The sequence below is a fragment of the Scyliorhinus torazame genome, chromosome 19, assembly GCF_047496885.1.
Source record: "Scyliorhinus torazame isolate Kashiwa2021f chromosome 19, sScyTor2.1, whole genome shotgun sequence".
Classification (NCBI taxonomy): domain Eukaryota; kingdom Metazoa; phylum Chordata; class Chondrichthyes; order Carcharhiniformes; family Scyliorhinidae; genus Scyliorhinus; species Scyliorhinus torazame.
The window spans coordinates 44,415,953-44,443,292 of NC_092725.1; the positions used below are offsets into that span (position 1 = coordinate 44,415,953).

The 27,340-nt window shown below is 48.7% G+C and overlaps 2 long non-coding RNA genes across 2 annotated transcripts in view; one reads left to right on the forward strand and one right to left on the reverse strand.

Moving 5' to 3' along the window:
* Nucleotides 1-399: 399 nt before the first annotated feature.
* On the forward strand, nt 400-26,323 carry LOC140396107 (uncharacterized). Its single transcript, XR_011936453.1, has 2 exons — nt 400-694; nt 24,637-26,323. It is a non-coding gene; the product is annotated as an uncharacterized lncRNA (long non-coding RNA).
* LOC140396106 (uncharacterized) overlaps nt 8,886-27,340 on the reverse strand; it is a 201,192-nt gene continuing 182,737 nt past the window's right edge. The window contains exon 3 of the long non-coding RNA XR_011936452.1: nt 8,886-9,882. This is a non-coding gene — a long non-coding RNA (uncharacterized lncRNA). The remainder of the gene's footprint in view (nt 9,883-27,340) is intronic.

Below are 27,340 nucleotides of genomic sequence, written 5' to 3' on the forward strand. Positions count from 1 at the left end.
TGACTTAAACCTGAAGTTAAATTTGAACTACACTACACAGCTAAGAGAAAGTCAAAGAGAGAGAAATCACTTACCAGTTACAAGCCAATCACTTACCTGCTGGCTGTGATGCAATTGCTGCAGAGACTCCCTCACAGGTCTGCTTCTCTGCACCTCCTTCAGGTGAGCACCAAATTCCCTTAACTAGTTAATTAATTTAATTTTTTTTTTTTTTTTTTTTGTCACTCCCCTCTTACCCGAACTCAGCCTTACCCAAACTCAGATACACTCTGTTTGCCTCCAGCACTCCTTTTCTGAAGGCACTTCAGCCACACCTTTTGTATCCTTCCTGATTTACAGTCAGCCGATAGGCCTGCTCCCAAAACTGATCTCTCTCCCGAACAGCTGACCTGCAAGGTAAGGAAGTGGTTAATCAGTACTTACCTCACCCACGGCGCGCCCTTTTAAACTGTCCCCTCTGCCTCGCAGCTCCCGCGCTTTTTGAAACTCCCGCTCTGTTTCCAAGGTCCTGGCTCCCTCTCTCTCCCGAACAGCTGACCTGCAAGGTAAGGAAGTGGTTAAGCAGTACTTACCTCACCCACGGCGCGCCCTTTTAAACTGTCCCCTCTGCCTCGCAGCTCCCGCGCTTTTTGAAACTCCCGCTCTGTTTCCAAGGTCCTGGCTCCCTCTCTCTCCCGAACAGCTGACCTGCAAGGTAAGGAAGTGGTTAAGCAGTGAAGCATATAAAAGCAGGGATGTACTTCTGAAGTTTTATAAAGCATTAGTTAGGCCCCATTTAGAATACTGTGAACAATTTTGGGCCCCACATCTCAGGAAGGACATACTGGCACTGGAGCGGGTCCAGCGGAGATTCACACGGATGATCCCAGGAATGGTAGGCCTAACATACGATGAACGTCTGAGGATCCTGGGATTATATTCATTGGAGTTTAGGAGGTTGAGGGGAGATCTAATAGAAACTTACAAGATAATGAATGGCTTAGATAGGGTGGATGTAGGGAAGTTGTTTCCATTAGCAGGGGAGACTAGGACCCGGGGGCATAGCCTTAGAATAAAAGGGAGTCACTTTAGAACAGAGATGAGGAGAAATTTCTTCAGCCAGAGAGTGGTTGGTCTGTGGAACTCATTGCCACAGAGGGCGGTGGAGGCCGGGACGTTGAGTGTCTTTAAGACAGAAGTTGATAAATTCTTGATTTCTCGAGGAATTAAGGTCTATGGAGAGAGAGCGGTGAAATGGAATTGAAATCAGCCATGATTGAATGGTGGAGTGGACTCGATGGGCCGAATGGCCTTACTTCCACTCCTATGTCTTATGGTCTTATGGTGTGACACTAGAAAACCTCACGGCCAGTATATTTATGCCTCTCCAGTTTAGATGCAACCCGTCCTTCTTATATAGGTCACACCTGCCCCGGAAGAGCTCCCAGTGGTCCAGATCCCCGAAACCCTCCTTCCTACACCAGCTGTTTAGCCACGTGTTTAGCTGCTCTATCTTCCTATTTCTAGCCTCACTGGCACGTGGCACAGGGAATAATCCCGAGATTACAATCCTAGAGGTCCTGTCTTTTAACGTTCTGCCTAGCTCCCTGAACTCCTGCTGCAGGACCTCATGCCCCTTCCTGCCTATGTCGTTAGTACCAATATGTACAACGACCTCTGCCTGTTTGCCCTCCCCCTTCAGGATGCCCTCTACCCGTTCGGAGACATCCTGGACCCTGGCACCAGGGAGGCAACATACCATCCTGGAGTCTCTTTCACGTCCACAGAAGCGCCTATCTGTGCCCCTGACTATAGAGTCCCCTATTACTATTGCTCTTCTGCGCTTTGACCCTCCCATCTGAACATCAGAGCCAGTCGTGGTGCCACTGCTCTGGCTGCTGCTGTTTTCCCCTGATAGGCTATCCCCCCCTGACAGTATCCAAAGGGGTATACCTGTTCGAGAGGGGGACAACCACAGGGGATTCCTGCACTGACTTCCTGCCCTTTCTGGTGGTCACCCATTTCTCTGCCTGCACCTTGGGTGTGACCACATTTATATAACTGCGATCTATGACGCTTTCCGCCACCTGCATGCTCCTAAGTGCATCCAATTGCTGCTCCAACCGAACCATGCGGTCTGCGAGAAGCTCCAGATGGGTCCACTTTCTGCAGATGAAGCCATCCGGGACGCTGGAAGCCTCCCGGACAGGTTTTTTACGCAGAGGGTGGTGAGTGCCTGGAACGCGTTGCCAGGGCGGGTTGTGAAAGCAGATACATTAATGGTGTTCATAAGAACATAAGAACATAAGAACTAGGAGCAGGAGTCGGCCATCTGACCCCTCGAGCCTCCTCCACCATTCAATGAGATCATGGCTGATCTTTTGTGGACTCAGCTCCACTTTCCGGCCCGAACACCATAACCCTTAATCCCTTTATTCTTCAAAAAACTATCTATCTTTATCTTAAAAACATTTAATGAAGGAGCCTCTACTGCTTCACTGGGCAAGGAATTCCATAGATTCTCAACCCTTTGGGTGAAGAAGTTCCTCCTAAACTCAGTCCTAAATCTACTTCCCCTTATTTTGAGGCTATGCCCCCTAGTTCTGCTTTCCCCCGCCAGTGGAAACAACCTGCCCGCATCTATCCTATCTATTCCCTTCATAATTTTATATGTTTCTATAAGATCCCCCTCATCGTTCTAAATTTCAACCAGTACAGTCCCAGTCTACTCAACCTCTCCTCGTAATCCAACCCCTTCAGCTCTGGGATTAACCTCGTGAATATCCTCTGCACACCCTCCAGTGCCAGTACATCCTTTCTCAAGTAAGGAGACCAAAACTGAACACAATACTCCAGGTGTGGCCTCACTAACACCTTATACAATTGCAGCATAACCTTCCTAGTCTTAAACTCCATCCCTCTAGCAATGAATGACAAAATTCCATTCGCTTTTCTTCACCTGTTGCACCTGTAAACCAACTTTTTGTGACTCGTGCATCAGCACACCCAGGTCTCTCTGCACAGCAGCATGTTTTAATATTTTATCATTTAAATAATAATCCCTTTTGCTGGTATTCCTACCAAAATGGATAACCTCACATTTGTCAACATTGTATTCCATCTGCCAGACCCTAGCCCATTCACTTAGCCTATCCAAATCCCTCTGCAGACTTCCAGTATCCTCTGCACTTTTTGCTTTACCACTTATCTTAGTGTCGTCTGCAAACTTGGACACATTGCCCTTGGTCTCCAACTCCAAATCACCTATGTAAATTGTGAACAATTGTGGGCACAACACTAATCCCTGAGGGACACCACTAGCTACTGATTGCCAACCAGAGAAACACCCATTAATCCCTACTCTTTGCTTTCTATTAATTAACCAATCCTCTATCCATGCTACTACTTTCCCCTTAATGCCATGCATCTTTATCTTATGCAGCAACCTTTTGTGTGGCACCTTGTCAAAGGCTTTCTGGAAATCCAGATATACCACATCCATTGGCTCCCCGTTATCTACCGCACTGTTAATATCCTCAAAAAATTCCACTAAATTAGTGAGGCACGACCTGCCCTTTATGAACCCATGCTGCGTCTGCCCAATGGGACAATTTCCATCCAGATGCCTCGCTATTTCTTCCTTGATGATAGATTCCAGAATTTTCCCTACTACCGAAGTTAAGCTCACTGGCCTATAATTACCCGCTTTCTGCCTACCTTCTTTTTTAAACAGTGGTGTCACGTTTGCTAATTTCCAATCCGCCAGGACCCCCCCAGAGTCTAGAATTTTGGTAAATTATCACTATTGCATTTGCAATTTCCCTAGCCATCTCTTTTAGCACTCTGGGATGCATTCCATCAGGGCTAGGAGACTTGTCTACCTTTAGCCCCATTAGTTTGCCCATCACTACCTCCTTAGTGATAACAATCTTCTCAAGGTCCTCACCTGTCATAGCCCCATTTCTATCAGTCACTGGCATGTTATTTGTGTCTTCCACTGTGAAGACCGATCCAAAAAACCTGTTCAGTTCCTCAGCCATTTCATCATCTCCCATTATTAAATCTCCCTTCTCATCCTCTAAAGGACCAATATTTCCCTTAGCCACTCTTTTTTATTATATATATTTGTAGAAACTTTTACTATCTGTTTTATATTCTGAGCAAGTTTACTCTCATAATCTATCTAACTCTTCTTTATAGTTTTTTAGTCGCTTTCTGTTGCCCCCTAAAGATTTCCCAGTCCTCTCGTCTCCCACTAACCTTTGCGACTTTGTGTGCTTTTTCCTTCAATTTGATACTCTCCCTTATTTCCTCAGATATCCTCGGTCGATTTTCCCTCTTTCTACCGTCTTTCGTTTTGTTGGTATAAACCTTTGTTGCGCACTATGAAAAATCGCTTGGAAGGTTCTCCAATGTTCCTCAACTGTTTCACCATAAAGTCTTTGCTCCCAGTCTACCTTAGCTAGTTCTTCTCTCATCCTGTTGTAATCTCCTTTGTTTACGCACAAAACACCAGTGTTTGATCTTACCTTCTCACCCTCCATCTGTATTTTAAATTCCACCATATTGTGATCGCTCCTTCCGAGAGGATCCCTAACTATGAGATCATGAATCAATCCTGTCTCATTACACCGGACCAGATCTAGGACCGCTTGTTCAAAAGGCATCTTGTAAACACATGGATAGGATGGGCTTTTGACCGGTAAAGCCTTGGAGGACAAAGGGTCTTTTCCTGTGCTGTATTGTTCTTTGTTCTAGTGCAGCACAGCAGTTCCAGTGTCGCCTTCTGCTCAGTGCAGCCAGATGTTTCAGGGCCCCATTCCGCCCAGTGCAGCACAGCTGTTCCAGTGCCACCTTCTGCCCAGTGCAACACAGCTGTCCCATTGACCCTTCCACCCAGTACAGCACAGCTGTCCCAGTGCTCCCTTTTGCCCAGTGCAGCACAGCTGTCCCAGTAACACCTCCCACCCAGTGCAGCACAGCTGTCTCAGTGCAGCACAGCTGTCTCAGAGCAGCACAGCTGTTTCAGTGCCCCATTACTCCAGTGCAGCACAGATGTCCCAGTAACACCTTCAGCCTGATGTAGCACAGATGTTCCAGTGCACCATTCCGCCTAGTGCAGCACAGCTGTAACAGTGCTGCCTTCTGCCCAGTGCAGCACAGCGTTCCAGGAACGCTTTTCATCCAGTGCAGCCCAGCTGTCCCAGTGCCCCCTCCCATCCAGTGCTGCACTGATGTTCACCTCTGTACCTCACTTTCCCCCTTTTCCTTAAAACCTAATTCTTTGATCAAGCTTTTAACATCTCCTAATGGCACCTCATAACTCTTGATGTGACTCGGTCTCATACTTAGAATGCTCGTGTGAAAAGCCTGGGGTGTTTCACTACTTTACAGGCGCTATGTAAATTCAAGTTGTTGTTGTTATTATCACTCCTTCACTCTGGAATTCCAAAGTTCAGACCATACTAGCAGCTAAAGTTACCAAGAGTAAGGTAAAGAAAATCAGTGATGATCAAAAGGCCTGAGTTAGGGAAGTGCAGAGATCTTGGAGGGCCTGGTGGACTTCACAGAGAGGGCCATGGCAGGATTTGAACATGAGGTTGAACATTTTAATTTAGATCAGCAAATAGGGCTTGGGGGCTGGCGAGAGGATGACAGTAAACGTTCTGAGCATCTTCAAATACATTGTGCTGTTACTTGCTCTCGAGGGAGTGCAGTGAAGGTTAACCAGACTGATTCCAGGGATGGCGGGACTGTCACATGAGGAGAGATTAGGATTGGTCTCGCTGGTTAGGATTATTCTCGAGGTTAGGATTGTTCTCGCTGGAGTTCAGGAGAATGAGGGGGGATCTCATAGAGACTTATAAAATTCTAACACGACTAGGCAGGGTAGATGCAGGGAAGATGTTACCAATGATGGGCGTGTCCAGAACCAGGGGGCACAGCCTGAGGATTCAGGGGAAACCATTTCGGACAGAGATAAGGAGACATTTCTTCACCCAAGAGTGGTGAGCCTGTGGAATTCATTACTACAGGAAGTCTCACGGTTCCTTCATACCTTCGGAATTGTGTCATATTACATCACACTAGAACCACTGGGAAATATTTGATACAGATGGGAATAGAGGGATACGGACCCAGGAAGTGGAGAAGATTGTAGTTTAGTCGGGCAGCATGGTCGGCACGGGCTTGGAGGGCCGAAGGGCCTGTTCTTGTGCTGTACTTTTCTTTGTTCTTTGTTCTTGTTCAGATACTGCAATGAAATAATGATATTAGATGATTTATTACCGCCCTAGGTTAATATGAGTAGTTGGAAGTTGAATATAATGTTGAAGATAGCATCTTCGGGAATGATCACTTCTGCCTCCTTGCTAATTTTTGCCGCAAGTTTTACTGGTCTGGCTTATCAACATGTTATGCCAGATAGGGAAAACTGTGAAAAGAGTTAGGTGAAGAAAAGACAACAGAAATGCTCGTTTTCACAAAGTGAGAAGATTGCAGGGGTGCCAGAAGGGGATCTTTCTCAAGCTCCGCGGTGGGTCATGTCAGAGTCAAGAAGCTAGGTAGAATAACTAACATCTGTTAGTAAGGGTTAAATTTGGATTAAATGCTGACTTGCCCCAGCCTGCAGTGAGGTGTAGACTGAATTTGCAGTTGGAATGTTCATTTATGGATGAGTGCCAGAGCATCTGGGGAATAGAAAGGAAAGGTGAGAACATGTCTCTCAGTGATACATACCTGAAACAGATAGGGGGTGACGCCTAGCAATAATTACTGTAATCATTCATGTGTGAAGAATGTCCAGATCCAGAACCAGAGGGGAAGGAGTGGTTTATTTTATTTAACTATATGAATGCACTTTTATAAATCATGCATTAACTGTACATAGTAGGAGGGCAGCATGGTGGCGAGTGGTAGCACAGCAGCCTCACGGCGCCGAGGTCTCAGGCTCGATACCGGCTCTGGGTCCACTGTCCGTGTGGAGTTTGCACATTCTCCCCGTGTTTGCGTGGGTTTCGCCCCCACAATCCAAAGATGTGCAGGGTAGATGGATTGGCCACGCTAAATTGACCCTTAATTGGAAAAAATGAATTGGTACTCTAAATTTATTTTTTTTTAATTTAAAAAACAAAAAACTGTACATAGTAGGAACATAACAGCCTAATGTTTGTCTCACCTAATTATCCATACATTGGTACAATATTTTACAGTTCTACCGAGTCTTGCATTAATCTACCTTGAGAAGCCAGAGGGCTCTGTTTACAAACCCCAATGAGTTATTTGTGATTATAAATGATGTGGATCACGTAAACACTGCATGTAATGGGTTGTGGAAATGTGTTTGCTAGTAAAGATGGGTTGTACTACTGTGGTAGCACACTGGTTAGCCCAGCAGCCTCACTGCACCAAGGACCTGGGTTCGATTCCGACCTTGGGTGACTGTCTGTGTGAAGTTTGCACTTTCTCCTCATGTCTGTATAGATTTCTTCCGGGTGTTCCGGTTTACTCCCACAGTCTAAGGATTTGCAGGTGAAGTGGACTGGCCATGTGAAATTGCCCCTTAGTGTCCAAAGATGCAGGTTAGGTGGGGTTATGGGGATAGGAGTGGATTTAGGTAGCGTGCTCTGTCAGAGGGTTGGTGCAGACTCAATGGGCCAAGTGGCCTACTTCGACAGTAGGGATTCTATGGATTCTATATAGTAATGCCATTAGTAATGTTTGCAAACAATCAGATATCTTTCTGGCTCATTAGGAACCTCATGCCTCTAGTATAAAGGAAGGGTCAGTTTCAACCCAATAAGGGTGAGGGACCACCACAGGCCCCTGAGTGAGCAGAGAGATGGGGAATGCGGAAAGGCTTGGCCCTTTCTGATCACGTGTTGAGATGATTCGGGGCAGCACAGTAGCACACGTGGCTAGCACTGTGGCTTCACAGCGCCAGGGTCCCAGGTTCGATTCCCCGCTGGGTCACTGTCTGTGCAGAGTCTGCACCTTCTCCCCGTGTCTGCGTGGGTTTCCTCCGGGTGCTCCGGTTTCCTCCCACAGTCCAAAGACGTGGAGGTTAGGTGGATTGGCCATGCTAAATTGCCCTTAGTGTCCAAAAAAAAAGGTTCGGAGGGGTTATTGAGTTACAGGATAGGGTGGAAGTGAGGGCTTAAGTGGGTTGGTTCAAACTCGATGGGCCGAATGGCCTCCTTCTGCACTGTATGTTCTATGTTCTATAATTGCCTTTGGCTGAAGTGCTGTAGAAGTTATATGGTAAGTGCTTTGTGGAGGGTGCTTATTGAGTAACTTACTTCAACCTGCCAAGAACTCTGTAGTTCTCCAGTTCTGGATTGCACTGTTGTTCTCCTGTTGCACAAATCTGATTTTCTTAATTTCACCGCACATTGACCAGGCATTTGCAGCACACATTGACCAGGCATTTGCAGCACACATTGACCAGGCATTTGCAGCACACATTGACCAGGCATTTGCAGCACACATTGACCAGGCATTTGCAGCACACATTGACCAGGCATTTGCAGCACACATTGACCAGGCATTTGCAGCACACATTGACCAGGCAGGGACAAAACAAAGATTTATTTTAAAATATTTTATTGAAATTTTACGATTTTTTTGGTATTTTGTAAACAAAGTTTACAAAATACCAAACAGTAAGACATAATAACAGGAATATCCCCCTCCAACCCCCTCGCCCCACAATAATACAAACTAACTCCCCCCCCACCCGATCTCACCCCACCCCCACAACTGTCTAAGTTTCGCATTTTATATTACATATTTTCAGGGTTTTAGTTTTTTATGTGTGACAGTAGAATCAGAAAGAGGAAGAAGGAAGTGGTACACGCAAAGTATTCAGATAACATCGCCCCTATCCCAGCCCCTCTTGTGTATGTACATTGGCTCAGCACGTTCACCGGTTTTATTTTCATGTTACCATCGGCGGGGTGGGGGGGGGGGGGGTTTAGTTCGGTATATGTTTGCCCCCCCTTCTCCCCTGAGACCTTTGACCCTGCCCTCGAGTTCTCTCTTTGTGGCCTTGCTCTCGGACCCCCGTCATCTGTCTCAGCAGTTACTGGCCCACCCCCAAACTCTATTGGCTGTTGTCATTGAGACAATGAATTGTCATTCAATTCACCGAGAGGCAGAGAGAGCGACTGAACATTTGGCTTTATTAGTCATGAACTTGCCTAGCCAGAGTCGGCTATACAGATGAATGCCGCCCACAGGCGGCTGGTCTCTATATGGCCCCGGTGAGGGCGGCGCCAGAGGCGGAGCCCACCAGGAAGCAGCTCGTATCACCACTTCCAGGTCATAGGTCATAGGTTACAGCATCATACATGCCTTAGATGAATACATTCACCACATTCATCCCCTGTTAAAAAATCAAGTCCAGCGGGGGTGACGTGGGGTCATTACATATTCAGTCTGTCTGGAGGCCGGATCGTTCTCTTCGACCTCCTCAGCTCTGGCAGTGCGGCGGGCACAGTTGTTGCAGGTGGTGACTCCAGGGGCATTGTGTCTGGAGCTTGAGCCTCAGCCCGGCGTGTCGGAGATGGTTGGGATGTGGGGGTAGGCAGGGGGGTGATGGGTGGCGGCAGTGGCGGCGCGGGACAATACAGAAGACCCAGGGGAACATACGGGGTGCTGGGGGTGGCGGCGGGCAGCGGGGAGGGGGGCGCATTGGCAGAGGAAAAAGCTGGCGCCAGGTCCCGTAGGGAGACCGTATCTTGCCGTCCGTCCTGGTGCGCGATGCAGGCGTACTGGGGGTTGGTGTGGAACAGCTGGACCCTCTCGATGAGGGGGTCGGTCTTATGGCTCCTCATGTGCCTCCGGCGAAGGACTGGTCCCGGAGTTGTCAGCCAACATGGAAACGAGACCCCGGAGATGGACTTCCTGTGGAAGATAAACAAATGATCGTGAGGGGTCTCATTCGTGGCTGTGCAGATGGAGTGGCGGGCATCGCGGAAGACCTCCTGGCAGCGGGGGATCGTGAGACTTCTAGACCTGAGGGCCAGATGAACGGCTTTCCATACCGTCGCGTTCTCCCTCTCCACCTGCCCATTTCCCTGCGGGTTATAGCTCGTAGTCCCGCTCGAGGCGATGCCTTTGCTGAGCAGGCACTAACGTAGCTCATCGCTCATGAACGATGTGCCCCGGTCGCTGTGGACGTAGGCAGGGAAACCGAACAGCGTGAAGATGCTGTGCAGTGCCTTTATTACAGTGGCCGAGGTCATGTCGGGGCAGGGGACAGCGAAGGGGAAGCGGGAGTACTCATCGATGACCATGAGGAAGTGTATATTCGGTTGGTGGAGGGGAGGGGCCCTTTGAAGTCAATGCTTAGGCGCTCAAAGGGCCGGGAGGCCTTTACCAGGAGGGCCTTGTCTGGCCGGTAGAAGTGCGGTTTGCATTCCGCGCCGACTCGGCAGTCATAGAACATAGAACATAACAGCGCAGTACAGGCCGTTCGGCCCTCTGTTGCGCTGACCTGTGAAACCACTCTAAAGCCCATCTACACTATTCCCTTATCGTCCATGTGTCTATCCAATGACCATTTGAATGTCCTTAGTGTTGGCGAGTCCACTACTGTTACAGGCAGGGCATTCCATGCCCTTACTACTCCCTGAGTAAAGAACCTACCTCTGACATCTGTCCTATATCTATCACCTCTCAATTTAAAGCTATGTCCCCTCGTGCTAGACATCACCATCCGAGGAAAAAGGCTCTCACTGTCCATCCTATCCAATCCTCTGGTCATCTTGTATGCCTCAATTAAGTCACCTCTTAACCTTCTTCTCTCTAACGAAAACAGCCTCAAGTCCCTCAGCCTTTCCTCATAAGATCTTCCCTCCATACCAGGCAACATTCTGGTAAATCTCCTCTGCACCCTTTCCAATGCTTCCACATCCTTCCTATAATGCGGCGACCAGAACTGCACGCAATACTCCAAATACGGCCGCATCAGAGTTTTGTACAGCTGCAACATGACCTCATGGCTCCGAAACTCAATCCCTCTACCAATAAAAGCGAACACACCATACGCCTTCTTAACAACCCTCTCAACCTGGGTGGCAACTTTCAGGGATCTATGTACATGGACACCGAGATCTCTCTGCTCATCTACACTGCCAAGAATCTTACCATTAGCCCAGTACTCTGTCTTCCAGTTATTTCTTCCAAAATGAATCACCTCATGCTATTCTGCATTAAACTCAATTTGCCACCTCTCAGCCCAGGGCTGCAGCTTATCTATGTCCCTCTGTAACTTGTAACATCCTTCCGCACTGTCCACAACTCCACCGACTTTAGTGTCATCTGCAAATTTACTCACCCATCCTTCTACGCCCTCCTCCAGGTCATTTATAAAAATGACAAACAGCAGTGGCCCCAAAACAGATCCTTGTGGTACACCACTAGTAACTGGACTCCAGTCTGAACACTTCCCATCAACCACCACCCTTTGTCTTCTTCCAGCTAGCCAATTTCTGATCCAAACTGCGAAATCTCCTTGAATCCCATGCTTCCGTATTTTTTGCAGTAGCCTACCAGGCGGAACCTTATCAAACGTTTTACTGAAACCCATATACACCACATCAACTGCTTTACTCTCATCCACCTGTTTGGTCACCTTCTCAAAGAACTCTATAAGGTTTGTGAGGTACGACCTACCCTTCACAAAACCGTGTTGACTATCTCTAATCAAATTATTCCTTTCCAGATGATTATACATCCTATCTCTTATAAACCTTTCCAAGATTTTTCCCACAACAGAAGTAAGGCTCACTGGTCAAGAGTTACCGGGGTTATCTCTACTCCGCTTCTTGAACAAGGGGACAATATTTGCTATCCTCCAGTCTTCTGGCACTATTCCTGTTGACAAAGATGACTAAAAGATCAAAGCCGAAGGCTCAGCAATCTCCTCCCTAGCTTCCCAGAGAATCCTAGGATAAATCCCATCTGGCCCAGGGGACTTATCTATTTTCGCACTTTCCAGAATTGTTAACACCTCCTCCTTATGAACCTCAAGCCCTTCTAGTCTAGTAGCCTGAATCTCAGTATTCTCCTCGACAACATTGTCTTTTTCCTGTGTGAATACTGACGAAAAATATTAATTTAGCACCTCTCCTATCTCCTCGAACTCCAAGCACAACTTCCCACTACTGTCCTTGACTGGCCCTACTCTTACCCTAGTCATTCTTTTATTCCTGACATATCTATAGAAAGCTTTAGGGTTATCCTTGACCCTACCTGCCAAAGACTTCTCATGTCCCCTCCTGGCTCTTCTTAGCTCTCTCTTTAGGTCCTTCCTAGTGAACTTGTAACTCTCGAGCACCCTAACTGAACCTTCATGTCTCATCTTTACATAAGCCTCCTTCTTCCTCTTGACAAGTTTTCCGACTGCTTTAGTAAACCATGGTTCCCTTGCTCGACCACTTCCTCCCTGCCTGACAGGTACATACTTATCAAGGACATGCAGTAGCTGTTCCTTGAACAAGCTCCACATTTCCATTGTGCCCATCCGCTGCAGTTTTCCTCTCCATCCGATGCATCCTAAGTCTTGCCTCATCGCATCATAATTGCCTTTCCCCCAGATATAACTTTTGCCCTGCGGTATATACCTATCCCTTTCCATCACTAAAGTAAACGTAATCGAATTGTGCTCACTATCACCAAAGTGCTCACCTACCTCCAAATCTAACACCTGTCCTGGTTCATTACCCAGCACCAAATCCAATATGGCCTCTCCTCTCGTTGGCCTATCTACATACTGTGTCAGGAAACCCTCCTGCACACATTGGACAAAAACGGACCCATCTAAAGTACTCGAACTATAGCGTTTCCAGTCAATATTTGGAAAGTTAAAGTTCCCCATAACAACTACCCTGCTGCTTTCGCTCCTTCCAGAATCATCTTTGCAATCCTTTCCTCTACACCTCTGGAACTTTACAGAGGCCTATAGAAAACCCCTAACAGGGTGACCTCTCCTTTCCTGTTTCTAGCCTCAGCACATACTACCTCAGTAGATGAGTCCTCATCAAACGTCCTTTCTGTCACCGTAATGCTGTCCTTGACTAACAATGCCACCCCTCCCCCTCTTTTATCACCTTCCCTGAGCTTACTGAAATATCTAAACCCCGGCACCTGCAACAACGAATCCTGTCCCTGCTCTATCCATGTCTCCGAAATGGCTACAACATCGAAGTCCCAGGTACCAACCCATGCCGCAAGTTCACCCACCTTATTCCGGATGCTCCTGGCATTGAAGAAGACACACTTTAAACCACCTCCCTGCCTGCCGATACACTCCTGCAACTTGGTCCCTGGTCATTGCCTTGACCTCCTCGGTGCTGAAGGGCAGATTGCGGGCCTTAATGAAGGGGTTAAGCCGGGTGACTCCCGGATGCCAGAGGTCATTGTGGATAGCCCGAAGTCAGTAATCTTGTGCGCTGGCGCATGTGCCGCTGGACAGGGCATCTGGGGGCTCATTGAGCTTCCCAGGACGATACTTGATATCGTAATTGTAGGTGGAGGGTTCGATCCTCCACCTCAAGATTTTGTCATTTTTTATTTTGCCCCGTTGTGCGTTGTCAAATACGAAGGCGACCGACCGCTGGTCGGTGACGAGGGTGAACCTCCTACCGGCTAGGTAGTGCCTCCAGTGCTGCACTGCTTCCACTATGGTTTGTGCTTCTTCTCGACCGAGGGGTGTCGAATTTCAAAAGCGTGGAGGGTTCTAGAGAAGAATGCTACTGGCCTGCCCGCCTGGTTGAGTGTGGTGGCCAGTGCGAAGTCTGACGCATCATTCTCTAACTGAAAGGGGACGGACCACCGCGTGCATTGCGGCCTTGATGATGTCGGCCATGATGCGGCTGAAGGCCAAGCGGGCATCATCTGTCAGGGGAAAACTGGTAGTTTGAATAAGTGGGCTGGCTTTGTCCGCATAGTTGGGGACCCACTGGGCGTAGTATGAGAACAGCCCCAGGCATCGTTTTAGGGCCATGAGGCTGTGGGGAAAGCGGAGTTCTGTGAGGGGGCACATACGGTCGGGGTCGGGCCCTAGGACTCCGTTCTCCATGACGCAGCCAAGGATGGCTAGTCGGGTAGTACGGAAGACGCACTTTTCTTTGTTGTATGTGAGATTGAGGGATAGGGTGGCCTGGAGGAACATCTGAAGGTTGGCTCCATGGTCCTGCTGATCATGGCCGCAGATGGTCACATTGTCCAAGTATGGGTATGTAGCCCGTAAACCGTACTGGTCCACCATTCGGTCCATCGTTCTCTGAAAGACCGAGACCCCGTTAGTGACGCCGAAGGGGACTCTGAGGAAGTGGAAGAGTCGGCCGGCTGCTTCAAAGGCAGTGTAGTGGCGCTCCTCCGGGCGGATTGGGAGCTGGTGGTAGGTCGACTTCAGATCGACCGTGGAGAACACACGGTACTGTGCGATCTGGTTGACCATCTCCGCTATGCGGGGGAGGAGGTACGCATCCTGGTGCATGAACCGGTTAATGGTCTGGCTGCACACCACAACCATCCGATTCTTTTCCACGGTCCGGACGACCACCACTTGCGCTCTTCAGGGGCTGTTGCTGGCCTCGATGATCCCTTCACTCACCAGTCAATGGACCTCCGACTTGATAAACATCATGTCTTGGGAACTGTACCGCCTGCTCCTGGTGGTGATGTGCTTACAGTCAGGAGTGAGGTTCGCAAAGAGCGATGGGGGGGAGACCTTGGAGGGTCGCGAGGCTGCACACCGTGAGGGGGGGGCAAGGGTCCGCCGAACTGTAGGGTCAGGCTTCGGCGATTACATTAGAAGTCCAATCCAAGCAGTAGGGGGGGGGCGCAAAGGTGGGGGAGGACGTAGAGGTTAAAACGAGCATACTCTGCGCCCTGCATCGCGAGATTGGCGATACAGTACCCCTGGATCTGAACCGAATGGGAACCGGGGTCAAGGGCGATCGTTTGGGAGACTGGGTAGGTGTGGAGGGAGCAGCGCCTTACCGTGTCGGGGTGGACAAAACTCTCCGTGCTCCCGGAGTCGAAAAGACAGGGGGTCTTGTAGCCATCTGGGATGGCCACTTCCCGATTACAAAATGGACACTTTGCAAAGATTGCAGGTAAAATGGACAATACTGAGAAAACAAGCAGGTTCAGGGTTTGTCTGCCTATTGGAGCCGCAGCTCCCAGACAAGACCAAAACTGTAGGCCCATTAGCATTCTAATGGGCCATCTCCGGGGATGGTAAACGATACTAAGGCACTCCGGCGCCAGAGGAGACCAGAACAAAGCAGGCCAACCACCACCTACGACACACCCAGCCATCAGGGCACCCACCCTTTTATTGGAGGAAATCGATAGGAACGATTGAGAAACGGCCCAATTAATTGGGGCCAAGTTCACGGCCCGCCCAAAAGCGCGCAAAGCCCCTTTGGGTGTAAGAAGGATCCCCCAAGAGAGAATCGCTCTCTTGGCTCTGGCTCTCACCGAGGAGAGACCGGCCCAACAGCTGCACCAGAACAAGTAAGTCCAAGGTCAATGCATGCTACCAGACAGATGACCTTAGCTGTTATCCCGTACCAGTTCCACCCCAGCAGCCTCAGAACCGAACATCGACCATTGTTCCTCCGACTAAGTGGGCGCCCGAAGCTAAGTATAGGCTTTAGCAATAGTGATAGTTTAGTCTGTAGTATTTGTGCATGAGTATATTTAACTGTGTGTGTAAATAAATCGGCATTTGACTTTGAGCTAACTAACTGGTGTATCGAGTCTTTGATCAGTATTCGGCTTGAACCTTGTGGCGGTATCGAAAGATACCTGGTTACTCTAGAGCAAAACGTAATTAGAATTAAGGAAGGTGACCATATTGACCGCCATATTCAGAGCTAAATAAAGAGAAACACAAATTAGCAACATTTACTGGCGACTTCTGACGGGACTCGACCTAGAAGTGGCCAAGTCACTCCGAGAGAACCCAAATTTCAATTGGAATCCAATTGGAAACAGAAAAACCACAAGTGTAAGAACAATACTGATCAAACCTCCGAGATTCAAAAGTGTGTTAATGCAGGCGTACTAACAGGGATATAAGGTAAACCTGAGAGATTTTGTTGCGTAAAACTGTCGGGAGTTTTGTAGGCCGGAAAATAGCGTAAGCCGTACCCGTGTTTACATCACCACTTTATCACCCTCTGTTCCAAATTCAGTAGAGAACCCAGAGATAGAGAGAAAATGGCAATGAAGGCAATGGAACGCCTTATGAACCCCCAGGAATTTGAGGTCGCAGTGACCAGTAGAGTAGGACAGTATCCCGTACGGGAAGAGGAAATCAGAAAGTACCTCAATGGGAAAGGATGGCCCCTTTGGAACGAATTCTGCGCTAATGAGGAAACAAGTCCCGGGAGTATAGGACATACTTGGTGGGAGAACCTGTCAGAGATCCACAAGAAGAGCTTAGGGAAAGCTCGCAAGCCGGTGGCAATCGTGTCCTGCTTGGCACAATTGCGAGGCACAGAGGAGGTCGTTAGGATGCACCTTAGAGAGATTGAGCAGAAAGACAGAAATAGTGAGGGAGATATGTGCGAGTTTGAGAAGGAGAATAAGGATTTGAGAGAAGAGTTAGCAGCGAGGGACAGAGAGGTGGATGATGCCAAGTGGGCACACCAGTCTTGTTTCGCCCATTGGAGTAGTTTTCAGACCCAAAATGATAAGGCCTACCAGGACACACTATGTGCGGTCTAAGACAAGAAACCGAGCAACAAGTAGAGCAATTGCAGAAACAGTGCAATGATTTGAAAGCAGCCCTACGAGCGCTCCACACTTCCACGACGGAACAAAGGCAGAGCTCAGTAGATCACGCAAAGTGCCGTAAGCAAATTGCAGAATTGCAATCTCTGCTTTCTGTCCAGAACGGGTTTCAAAGTGCGTTTGGACCCCAATTATGCCAGGAAAACGGCCCCAATTGGCAGGAGTTAAATGAAACTGCCCACAGATACGTACATAGGACATGTACGCAAGAAAAATCCCAGAAGAGAAAAGCACCCCAACCCCCGACTGAAGAGGCAGAACACCCCCCCCATGAACCCTGTAACCACACACTGCAGGGCCGCAGCAGAAGGAAACGCAGATTTCCTATATGCAAACCCGTTAACCGTAACCCAATTACGGGACGCGTGTGGAAAATTACACCGTTCCTTCCCACATCAGACCCCCTCCAGTTTTCCGCTAGAGTTAAACATCAGGCTACCATGTATGGCCTGGACGAAAAGGAGCAAGTGAAGCTCACAGTTTTAAGCCTCGACCCTTCAGTCGTGGCAGCCTTTCCCGACCCACAGAATGTAGGAGGAGGCACACTCCAAGAGATCCACACAGCGACCTAGATGCGATCGACTTTAACAGAGGAGACCTCAGAGAAGGCCTAAACAAGTGTAGGCAAAAGAAAACAGAGCACCCCACAGCGTTTGCTGGACGCTTGTGGATACATTTTACAGCGGTATTCGGAGAGTTAGCCCGCGCCCATTTGTCCGCGGATAATATGGCCAAATGGACTCGAATCCTAGTCTCCCATGCAACAGTGGCAGGACAGAGAGCTTGCGCAAATTACGACCCCTCAGACGAGGCCCACATCGAGAAATAGGTTTTGAAGAGATTGTCCCGCTCTTGGGAACAATCCGTCCAAGGCAAAACTGCATTTGCAAAACCAGAGGAAGAGCAGTCAGACATGAATCCAGTTAAAGCGCACCAGAACCCCGCATGGGTAAATGAGGGCAGGAACAGCCCACAGCAGCCTAAATCCCAGGAATGTTAAAACTGTGGACAATTAAGACACTTTGCATGAGAGTGCAACGCGCCTCAAACACAGCAGAGAAACCAACAGACAGGCACACTAAATAAGAATAGGGCAAAGCCAATCCATAGTGTTACCGCCCGTTCAGAGAACATAGACATGAACGGCACCGACTGACGGTGTTCGGTCTCCCCAACTTGGGTCTGCGACACCCTTTGGGACAAGTCCGGTAGACCGGTCGTAGCAGGCAAAGTCCGGGGACACCCCGTAGAATTTCTTTGGGACACAGGAGGGTCCCGCACCACACTCAATTCCTCCACGATGTTTCAGCGAGACACGTGGCCCACAACAGACACCATCACACTCAGCGGCTTTACAGATAATTTACAACAAGGACACATCACAGCCCCTGTAGCAATACAAATAGGGAACATTACGATTAACCACCCCATAGTTTTGATCGATCTACCCCAGACAGCTGAACACATCCTAGGAATTGATTTTATGAGCTGCCACAACCTCTCCTTTGATCCAGTTAATAAATGTGTGTGGAGAATGGCAAAGGCAGCACGAGCCCCCGCCATGCTCACAGTTGAAGACTATGAAAACAGAATTAGCTCAGTAGGAGACTTCTGGTTTGACCCTCGAGCCATTAGTCAGAATAAAGAAGTTAGGGAAGTCCTGCAGCAACACAAAGCAGCATTTGCACAGGACAAGCACTACTGTGGCAAGATAGCTGGCTTGGTAAATATTACAGGTCCCGACCCCAGACCCCAAAAGCAGTATGGTTTTCCCCAAGAGGCAGAGGGAGAAATATCCAAAGTAATAGAGAGTTTGCGTGATCAAGGCGTACTCAGATCAGTAGCCTCCACGAACAACGCACCAATTTGGCCCATCAGGAAACCCGATGGATCATGGCGACTGACGATTGATTACCGGGAACTGAACAAAGTAACCCCAGTAGCAGCCCCCACCATAGCAACGAGACCATGATCAAACACGGGCTCCAGTCAAAAAATGTTTCGGTTTTGGACATTAGCAACGGCTTTTGGTCCATTCCTATTGGATAAAGCGTGCCAGTACAAATTTGCCTTTACAAAACAAAGAACAAAGAAATGTACAGCACAGGAACAGGCCCTTCGGCCCTCCAAGCCCGTGCCGACCATACTGCCCGACTAAACTACAATCTTCTACACTTCCTGGGTCCGTATCCTTCTATTCCCATCCTATTCATATATTTGTCAAGATGCCCCTTAAATGTCCCTATCGTCCCTGCTTCCACTACCTCCTCCGGTAGTGAGTTCCAGGCACCCACTACCCTCTGCGTAAAAAACTTGCCTCGTACATCTACTCTAAACTTTGCCCCTCTCACCTTAAACCTATGCCCCCTAGTAATTGACCCCTCTACCCTGGGGAAAAGCCTCTGACTATCCACTCTGTCTATGCCCCTCATAATTTTGTATACCTCTATCAGGTCGCCCCTCAACCTCCTTCGTTCCAGTGAGAACAAACCGAGTTTATTCAATCGCTCCTCATAGCTTATGCCCTCCATACCAGGCAACATTCTGGTAAATCTCTTCTGCACCCTCTCTAAAGCCTCCACATCCTTCTGGTAGTGTGGCGACCAGAATTGAACACTATACTCCAAGTGTGGCCTAACTAAGGTTCTATACAGCTGCAACATGACTTGCCAATTCTTATACTCAATGTATATTCCATATTTACATTCCAGGGACAACAATATACGTGGACGTGTCTTCCACAAGTCTTCCACAACTCCCCCTCCATTTTCCACCGACAGCTGACAAATGGACTACCAAAATTTCCCCGACCCGATTGTCTGGTCCAGTAGGTAGATGACTTGCTACTGCAGACAGACACAAAGCGAGAGCACATTTCGCTTCTCGCCAAACTCCTAGGACTCCGAAAACAGATTGGATGTAAAGTCAATCCTAAGAAGGCCCAGATTTTGCAGGAAAAAGTGATTTACTTGGGTACAGTAATCACTCATGGTAAACACGAGATCGAGCAAAAGAGAATTGACTCGATTGTCAAATGCCTCTTCCCCATAACGTAACAGCCTTCTGGTCATTTTTAGGACTGGTTGGCTACTGCCAAAACCATATCGACGGTTTTGCCACAAAAGCAGCGCCCCTATCCGAACGTCTCAAGAAGCAAGCACCTTGGGAATGGCTTCCACAGCACATGGATGCCGTGGATGCTTTAAAGAGAGCCCTCAGCATTACAGGTCCCAGATCCACTTTCCCCGTACGCAATTGAGGTTGCAAGCACCGACAGACCCCTTTCGGCTGTGCTTCTCTCGGAACGCCATGACCAATTACGCCCCGTGGCATACGCCTCACATGTGTTAGATCCTGTCGAGCAAGGATTTTCTGCCTGCGAAAGGCACCTGCTCGCAGTTTTTTGGGCAGTACAGTACTTCGCCTACATTACAGGGCTCAACCCCATCACCATCCTCACACAACACACCCCAACACAGCTATTATTAGACGGTCGACTTAAAGATGGCACAGTCAGCCAAATCCGTGCAGCCCGTTGGACCCTTCTTTTACAGGGAGGGGACATTACAGTTAAAAGAACGAAGACTCACACTTTCCCAGCCGACAATTTGCAATATGCAGGTACCCCACGTGAGTGTGAGATCATCACCACAAAACACAACACAGGCCCATTTATAGCTAAGTCAGCGCCCAGGAAAGCAGGTAATACACCCCAGAAACCCCATCCCACAGACACGTGCGCACCCCTGAAAAATTATGTGGATGGCTCCTCCACAGTTTTGAACGGAAAGAGAATCACCAGTTGCGGCATTTATGTAGAGGACGTGCAGGGACGTGCCCTTGATGAGATTTCACTAAAGTTGCCAGGATATCTAGGCTCACAGGCAGCAGAACTGGCAGCCATAGCGTACATTGTAGATCACCCCGAATCGTTTCCGACCCCAGCAGACATATATTTGGACAGCTTATATGTCTGTAATAGTTTAACGGAATTCCTACCTCTGTGGGAAACTAGAGGATTTGTTTCCGCAGAATGAAAGCCCTTACCCTCAGCCCCATTACTCCGGCATATCCTAGAGACAGCGAAGGATCGGAAATACGGTATAATTAAGGTTAGCAGTCATCACCGTTCTTCCCCCCTTGGTAACGTTAAAGTAGACGCCCTAGCGAAGGCAGGTTCCAGGCATGGTTACTTTTGGAACCCCCCCCCTCCGAGACCACCCCAGTCCACGCGGTTCAGGTCTCAGAGACCAACATTTAGGATCTAGCGAATGCCCAAAAGGAAAATGAAAAACTCAGGGAAGTTCTAAAAGGAACCTTCCCAGCCCTGCATGACAAGCTTAAGAACACAATCACCACACATGACGGTGTGATTTTGAAAGAAGGCATTTATATAGTTCCCAGCCAGGACAGGAACCAGATTATTTGTCAGTTCCATGACAATCATGGACACCAAGGCATTGAACCCACCCGAACCCACCTCAGACCTCTCTGCTTGTGGCCTGATTTAAAAGCCGCTGTTACTCACTACATCGAAAATTGCTTGATCTGTGCCCAGAACAATCCGGACAGATATGCAAGAAAGGCTCAGCTTAGTCACACCCACCCCGTTAATGGCCCCTGGATGATTTTGCAGATAGATTACATAGGATCCCTACCCCCCTGCAGAAATGGTTATAAGTATGTGTTGGTGGTCATCGACACCTTCACAAAATGGGTGGAACCTTTTCCATCGAGAACGAATACGGCCAAAACAACAGCTAAAATACTAACACAGTACATCTTCACAAGATGGGGACACCCACGCAGTATAGAGTCCGATCAAGGCTCCCATTTTACAGGACGAGTAATGAAAAACGTCCTCACAATTTTCGGAATTAGGCAGAAGTTTCACATAGCCTACCACCCCCAGTCAAGCGGCATTGTAGAGAGGATGAACAGAACTCTAAAAGCCACTCTCAGGAAAATGGTACAACAGAACAACAGCACCCGGGACTCAGTTCTCCCATTGGCTTTAATGTTCCTACAAAATACGGTATCCACATCCACAGGATACACCCCCCACACCCTCATGACCGGACGCCCCATGAAAGGGACAGAGTATTTATTAGGACTGGATTTGGCCAACCCCGCAGTCACTGCCATCACGATGAAAATGCTGTACAGCAGCTAATTGAGAACATAAAGGCAGCCCAGCTCGCAGCAGCTGTGAGACTTGGGACCAGGAGGAAACAAAGCAAAGCTTGTTTCGATAAAACGGTACATGCCACCGAGTTTGTAGTAGGGCAGCAAGTGATGCTTTCCCTATACAACCCCAGTTCATTCCTTTCCCCCAAATTCTCCGGACTGTACTCCATTTCAGACAAAGTCAATCCCTCTGTATACAAGATCACATATCCCAAAGGCAAGTCTGCATGGTTTCACATAAACCAGCTCAAGGCTTATGGCTCGCAGAACAACCATTCACACCACATCTTGCTCGCAGCAGCAGACGAGCACGCCCCACCCACAGATGGAGTATTCCTACCCTCCCCCAGCCAGTCCAGTCCATCCTCAGACACATCTTCAACTCCACCCCCAGAGGCACGACTCCGCCTCTCCCTTCCTTCAACCAGCAGTGACAGCGACAGTGATAGCGATAGCAATGACGACAGCCACAGCACACCACGTTATAATTATACCCCTGCACCAGGCCCCACTCCCAGCGAATCTGAACATGATTCCAGTGACCCCTTCAAAATCACATACATCAAAGCCCCTGACCCAGACCCACCGCCCGACGATTACAGATTGAAACCTAGTAGCTCCAACCTCGACACATGATTCTGGCACCGAGACAATTCGTTCAGGCTCATCCGGAATGATGAGATGGACCCTTTCATGAATACTTTGAGTATAAGAATTGGCAAGTCATGTTGCAGCTGTATAGAACCTTAGTTAGGCCACACTTGGAGTATAGTGTTCAATTCTGGTCGCCACACTACCAGAAGGATGTGGAGGCTTTAGAGAGGGTGCAGAAGAGATTTACCAGAATGTTGCCTGGTATGGAGGGCATAAGCTATGAGGAGCGATTGAATAAACTCGGTTTGTTCTCACTGGAACGAAGGAGGTTGAGGGGCGACCTGATAGAGGTATACAAAATTATGAGGGGCATAGACAGAGTGGATAGTCAGAGGCTTTTCCCCAGGGTAGAGGGGTCAATTACTAGGGGGCATAGGTTTAAGGTGAGAGGGGCAAGGTTTAGAGTAGATGTACGAGGCAAGTTTTTTACGCAGAGGGTAGTGGGTGCCTGGAACTCACTACCGGAGGAGGTAGTGGAGGCAGGGACGATAGGGACATTTAAGGGGCATCTTGACAAATATATGAATAGGATGGGAATAGAAGGATACGGACCCAGGAAGTGTAGAAGATTGTAGTTTAGTCGGGCAGTATGGTCGGCACGGGCTTGGAGGGCCGAAGGGCCTGTTCCTGTGCTGTACATTTCTTTGTTCTTTGTTCTTTGACCCCAATTCGCCCCAAGCAGCTTTAGCCAAACTACTCCAGTTAAGAGTATAGCAGCCGGGAGAAGATGATGACATAGAGTCTGACTCCCATCAAACGAATCCCTTTGCGACCCTGGTCGCTACTGAGCAATGAGGTGTCCACATTATGGAAAAAAGGAACCGATGGAGAGATATGGTGTCCTTTCTGATGGAACCTGCACCATGTTTGTTGTATGTTTGTTCGTTTAATGTACATGTTTGCTGTTTGTGAATTTGAAAGTTTTTCTTGGCCCCACACCACCACCCTTTTGATGCCCAGTGGCTGTTAATGGAACAAGTTTGTCCGCAGACAACCGTTCAGGGGGACTAGTTTGTCGACAGACACCACTCATAGCTACTCTCCTGAGTCGATTACGAGAAGCAGTCCCCCACGACAACCACATTCTTACCCGTTCTTGCCGGTCGCTCAGGCAGCGGAGAAACGGCCCTGCCTGAGGACCCCCCTCTGGTCAGCTATGCTCAGGTAGAGCACAAACGGCACTGATCACCATCCTACCCGAGGATTCCACCAATTTCTTACCCGCCGCGGCCCATACACACCCCATTTTGGCACTTTCAGTTCAAAATTTTTTGTTTGTTTTTGGCGAGCCTTAGGTTGCTTCCGTATGCTATTTACATTCTCAAACACTAGGATGATAGATCGCACAGCCTGCGAGACGGTTCGCACTGTCAGTATTTTTCTCGGATGTCTTGTCCAAAGATTCGGTTTTTTTTAAAAAATGAGGGAGTCACAGATGGTGACAAATGTTGAATTCTTTATCCGTCAGTCTGGCCTCAATAAAACTCGAGATAGATTTGTAGGCATAGTATTATTTATTTTTAACCAACTTGCAAGTCTGACTCGCTTCTCAGGGACACAGAACACAGAACCAGTCTCCTGGACCCCTTGGAAACGAATGAGGTCCGAGACAAAGGGATCTCTGCAAATACATTCAAATGGCATCAGGTTTTGCACACAGATTCCCATAGGTCATCCTATACCCTTCCTGACCTGGTCATACATCCTAATTGGCTCACTTCTCATTCCTTAACCCTGGGCCTCTTGTTACCCAGCATCCTTTTCCCCTCCTCTACCAGACACCCCTCCCCCTTCCCTTGCCATGCTTGCTGAAATCCTTTGTCCTTTGTCTTTTGTGAACTCACTTGAATTAAACTGGCCTACATCTACCTAATATTTAAACTAACTATTTTATATCACATTCGTCAATGGTGACCAATTATAATGGGTAATTGGCAACAGAGGACAGACAGACATACAAGATCTTAAGCAAGATAATAACAGATATTATGCTTGTGTCCTCAGAACTCCGGAACCTCAGGACCCCAGAGGAAGAAAAAGAAGAAGACAGAAAGACGGAAAGATGAAGACAACCTTCATGTTCTACACCTGGATCTTAGCGGGATCCCTTCAGTTACGCGCGGACGCTACCTCCCTGACCCCTACCACACAGGCCATGAATGATTCCCATCCCTGCCATACACTGTATCCCGAGGTAGTTTACCCCGAGACAGTTACTGACACCCCGACCTGGTGTGACAAGTTTATAACCTGGTATTCACTATCTTACATAGTAGAATCACTCTTAGTACTGGCGATACTCTGCAGTGTCGTGCAGACACTGAGACTCAGAAAATGGCGAAGGAGAGCCTATCGCTCTCGCACACCGGTATACACGTTTAGGTCCCCTATTTTTGGTCTTCACCAAACCCCCCAACCCCTCGAGTGCATCAAAGTGCATCCGTTTTTCTTTGTGTGTGTTTTGTTCAATAAAGAAATGTAAACCTCTGTGCTTGACTGCCAAGCCAGAGAAACTTGTGTTGCTGCTATTTGTACATTTAAAGTGTTGTAGAATTATTGTTGATTGTTTGAGTGAGGATAGTTTATTGAGGATAGTTAGAGGTTCCAGTTTTTTTATTTTGTAATGCATGCCTGAATGTCATAGCACTCCGTAGAGTTTTATACTGATGTATGTAAGTAAAATGATTTTAGGTAAAAATTGTGTTTCATAGGATAGGGCAATGTAGAGCCCTTGAAGTGCTTATCGGTGCCCCGCTTGGTCAGAGAACGAAGACTATGCTTCGCGTTGAGGATCATAAGGAGGGTGTGTAGCCATCTGGGATGGCCACTTCCCAATTACAAAATGGACACTTTGCAAAGATTGCAGGGAAAATGCTCGATACTGAGAAAAGGGGCTGGTTTAGCATACTGGGCTAAATCGCAGGCTTTTAAAGCAGACCAAGGCAGGCCAGCAACACGGTTCGATTCCCGTACCAGCCTCCCTGAACAGGCGCCGGAATGTGGCGACTAGGGGCTTTTCACAGTAACTTCCTTGAAGCCTACTTGTGACAATAAGCGATTATCAAAACAAGCAGCTTCAGTGTTTGTCTGTTGATTGGAGTCGCAGCTCCCAGACAAGACCAAAACTACAAACCCATTAGCATCCTAATAGGCCATCCCCGGGGACAAAAGAGTAACATTTAAGTAAATGATACTAAGGCAGACACCCCGGCGCCAGAGGAGACCAGAACAAAGCAGGCCAACGGCCACCGAGGACACACCTAGCCATCAGGGCACCCACCCCTTTTATTGGAGGAAATCGATAGGAACGATTGAGAAATGACCCAATTAATTGGGGCCAAGTTCAAGGCCCGCCCAAAAGCGAGCGAAGCCACTTTGGGTATAAGAAGGATCCCCCAAGAGAGAATCGCTCTCTTGGCTCCGGCTCTCACCGAGGAGAGACCTGCCCAACAGCTGCACCAGAACAAGTAAGTCCAAGGTCAACGCAGGATACTAGACAGACGTCCTTAGCTGTTATCCCGTACCAGTTCCACCCCAGCAGCCGCAGAATTGAACAACGGCCATTGTTCCTCTGACTGAGTGGGTGCCCGAAGCTAAGTATTTAGCAGCAGTGATAGTTTAGTCTGTAGTATTTGTGCATGAGTATATTTAACTGTGTGTGTAAATAAATCGGCATTTGACTTTGAACTAACTAACTGGTGTATCGAGTCTTTGAGCAGTATTCGGTTTGAACCTTGTGGTGGTATCGAAAGATACCTGGCGGCTCGAGAGCAAAACATAGTTAGAATTAAGGAAGGCGACCATATTGACCGCCATATTCAGAGCCAAATAAAGAGAAACACAAATTAGCAACAGTCTCCTGCCTGTTGACCCGGACGACCATCATGGAGTTCTTCAGCTGTTTCAGCTGCGACTGGTCGAGAGTGACTGCCCCCAGCTGCGGGTAGCCTGTGTGGTCGGTGGAATCAAAAGATGGCTGCCCCCATGAGTCGCACGTGTCGGGCTGGGGCGAAGATGGCGATCAAGATGGCCGCCCCATCGGTCGCACGTGTTGGCCGGTGTCGGAGCCGCGGCCAAGATGGCGGCCCCCATGAGTCGCACGTGTCGGTCGGCGTTGGGACCGGCGACCAAGATGGCGGCCCCCACAAGTCGCACAATGCTGATGACACATCTGACAGGGGCATTCTGGGCAGGCATGCAGCCACATTGCGGGTTCTGTGGGGCTGCGAGTCCATGGGTTGGGTCTGGTGCGTTTTCGATTTCTGAGCCTTAGGTCGGCCCAGACAGACTCTAACGAAGTGCCCCTTTTTCCCAGTCGCTGCACGTCGTTGTGCGGGCTGGGCAGCGCTGCCGGGGGGGTATTGGCCCTGGCCGCAGAAGTGGCACTGCGGTTCCCCGGGCTGGGCTGGCAGACACGCGGCACAGGCCTGCGACGTAGTCGGGTCTGAGAGGGCCGCTACGAGGGTGTCTATGAGGGGTTCTCTAGGCCTGCGGGGAACGCACTGAGGTTCTGGTAGGCCACCTCTAGCGAGGTAGCTAGCTTTACCGTGTCCCACAGGTCGGAGGTCCTGTTTTCCAGCAGGCGCTGCCTGATGTAGTTCGAGCAGATCCCCGCCACTTAGGTGTCCTGGATCTGTGAGTTCATGTGTTCCTCTGCCGTCACATCTCAATAGCTGCAGTTCCTTGCGAGTAGAGTCAGGGTTTCCAG